The sequence below is a fragment of the Hordeum vulgare genome, unplaced genomic scaffold (genome assembly GCF_904849725.1).
Source record: "Hordeum vulgare subsp. vulgare unplaced genomic scaffold, MorexV3_pseudomolecules_assembly, whole genome shotgun sequence".
Taxonomy (NCBI): domain Eukaryota; kingdom Viridiplantae; phylum Streptophyta; class Magnoliopsida; order Poales; family Poaceae; genus Hordeum; species Hordeum vulgare.
The window spans coordinates 85,001-87,500 of NW_025422493.1; the positions used below are offsets into that span (position 1 = coordinate 85,001).

At 45.6% G+C, this 2,500-nt stretch overlaps 4 non-coding genes across 4 annotated transcripts; all 4 read left to right on the top strand.

Moving 5' to 3' along the window:
- Positions 1–673: 673 nt before the first annotated feature.
- On the top strand, positions 674–792 carry LOC123417518. Its single transcript, XR_006616954.1, has one exon. It is a non-coding gene; the product is annotated as a 5S ribosomal RNA (ribosomal RNA).
- A 428-nt stretch (positions 793–1,220) lies between these two features.
- On the top strand, positions 1,221–1,339 carry LOC123417374. The gene has a single exon (XR_006616819.1). It is a non-coding gene; the product is annotated as a 5S ribosomal RNA (ribosomal RNA).
- A 317-nt stretch (positions 1,340–1,656) lies between these two features.
- Positions 1,657–1,775, top strand: LOC123417536. The gene has a single exon (XR_006616971.1). It is a non-coding gene; the product is annotated as a 5S ribosomal RNA (ribosomal RNA).
- Positions 1,776–2,200: 425 nt separating this feature from the next.
- Positions 2,201–2,319, top strand: LOC123417446. Its single transcript, XR_006616888.1, has one exon. It is a non-coding gene; the product is annotated as a 5S ribosomal RNA (ribosomal RNA).
- Positions 2,320–2,500: the final 181 nt, after the last annotated feature.

The following is a 2,500-nucleotide window of genomic DNA, read 5'->3' on the forward strand; positions in this document are numbered from 1 at the left end:
AGTAGCAGGAGTAGTAGCAGGAGGAGGAGTAGTAGCAGGAGTAGCAGGAGCAGGAGTAGCAGTAGCAGGAGCAGCAGTAGCAGTAGCAGTAGCAGTAGGAGCAGTAGCAGTAGTAGTAGTAGCAGTAGTAGTAGGAGCAGTAGTAGTAGTAGTAGTAGTAGCAGGAGCAGGAGCAGGAGTAGTAGCAGGAGCAGGAGTAGTAGCAGGAGCAGGAGGAGGAGCAGGAGTAGGAGCAGGAGCAGGAGCAGGAGCAGTAGTAGTAGTGGTAGTAGTAGTGGTAGTAGTAGTGGTAGTAGTAGCAGTAGCAGGAGCAGTAGTGGTAGTGGTAGTGGTAGTGGTAGTGGTAGTAGTAGTGGTGGTAGTAGTAGTAGTAGGTAGTAGTAGTAGTAGTAGGTAGTAGTAGTAGTAGTAGTAGTAGTAGTAGTACTGGTAGTAGTAGTAGTAGTAGTACTGGTAGTAGTAGTAGTAGTAGTAGTAGTAGTAGTAGTAGTAGTAGTAGTAGTAGTAGTACTTTTGGTAGTAGTAGTAGTAGTAGTAGTAGTAGTAGTAGTAGTAGTAGTACTGGTAGTAGTACTGGTAGTAGTAGTACTGGTAGTAGTACTGGTAGTAGTAGTAGTAGTAGTAGTAGTAGTAGTAGGGGCAAGCATAAGGAACAAATAGATAGTTGCATGTCGGATGCGATCATACCAGCACTAAAGCACCGGATCCCATCAGAACTCCGAAGTAAAGCGTGCTTGGGCGAGAGTACTACTAGGATGGGTGACCTCCTGGGAAGTCCTCGTGTTGCATTCCCCTTTTTAAATATATTTTTGCGCCACGTGACAAGGATGACGCGGGACCGTGATCTATATGACCTCGTTTTCTTTTTTTTGACGATTACTAGTTTTCTTATTTTTGACGTTTGTGATATGTTTTAGCTTGCCCCTCCCGTGTCCATTGCCACATTTGCCTCGAGAACGGAGATGAGTTTAACACAAGAATTTCACCGCTCCCTCTCTACCCCGACAACAAGAGCACCGCCACGACCTCTGTGACTTTTCCCACCGCGCATGACACCCAACGACTACTAGTAGTAGTAGTAGTAGTAGTAGTGTTAGTAGTAGTAGTAGTAGTAGTAGTAGTAGTAGTAGTAGTAGTACTAGTAGTAGTAGTAGTAGTAGTAGTACTAGTAGTAGTAGTAGTAGGGGCAAGCATAAGGAACAAATAGATAGTTGCATGTCGGATGCGATCATACCAGCACTAAAGCACCGGATCCCATGAGAACTCCGAAGTTAAGCGTGCTTGGGCGAGAGTAGTACTAGGATGGGTGACCTCCTGGGAAGTCCTCGTGTTGCATTCCCCTTTTTAAATATATTTTTGCGCCACGTGACAAGGATGACGCGGGACCGTGATCTATATGACCTCGTTTTCTTATTTTTGACGTTTACTAGTTTTCTTATTTTTGACGTTTGTGATATGTTTTAGCTTGCCCCTCCCGTGTCCATTGCCACATTTCCCTCGACAACGGAGACGAGTTTAACACAAGAATTTCACCGCTCCCTCTCTACCCCGACAACACGAGCACCGCCACGACCTCTGTGACTTTTCCCACCGCGCATGACACCCAACGACTAGTAGTAGGAGCAAGCATAAGGAACAAATAGATAGTTGCATGTCGGATGCGATCATACCAGCACTAAAGCACCGGATCCCATGAGAACTCCGAAGTTAAGCGTGCTTGGGCTAGAGTAGTACTAGGATGGGTGACCTCCTGGGAAGTCCTCGTGTTGCATTCCCCTTTTTAAATATATATTTGCGCCACGTGACAAGGATGACGCGGGACCGTGATCTATATGACCTCGTTTTCTTATTTTTGACGTTTACTAGTTTTCTTATTTTTGACGTTTGTGATATGTTTTAGCTTGCCCCTCCCGTGTCCATTGCCACATTTGCCTCGACAACGGAGACGAGTTTAACACAAGAATTTCACCGCTCCCTCTCTACCCCGACAACACGAGCACCGCCACGACCTCTCTGACTTTTCCCACCGCGCATGACACCCAACGACTAGTAGTAGTAGTAGTAGCAGTAGCAGTAGTAGCAGTAGTAGTAGTAGTAGTAGTAGTAGTAGTAGTAGTAGTAGTAGTAATAGTAGTAGTAGTAGTAGTAGTAGTAGTAGTAGTAGGGGCAAGCATAAGGAACAAATAGATAGTTGCATGTCGGATGCGATCATACCAGCACTAAAGCACCGGATCCCATCAGAACTCCGAAGTTAAGCGTGCTTGGGCGAGAGTAGTACTAGGATGGGTGACCTCCTGGGAAGTCCTCGTGTTGCATTCCCCTTTTTAAATATATTTTTGCGCCACGTGACAAGGATGACGCGGGACCGTGATCTATATGACCTCGTTTTCTTATTTTTGACGTTTACTAGTTTTCTTATTTTTGACGTTTGTGATATGTTTTAGCTTGCCCCTCCCGTGTCCATTGCCACATTTCCCTCGACAACGGAGACGAGTTTAAC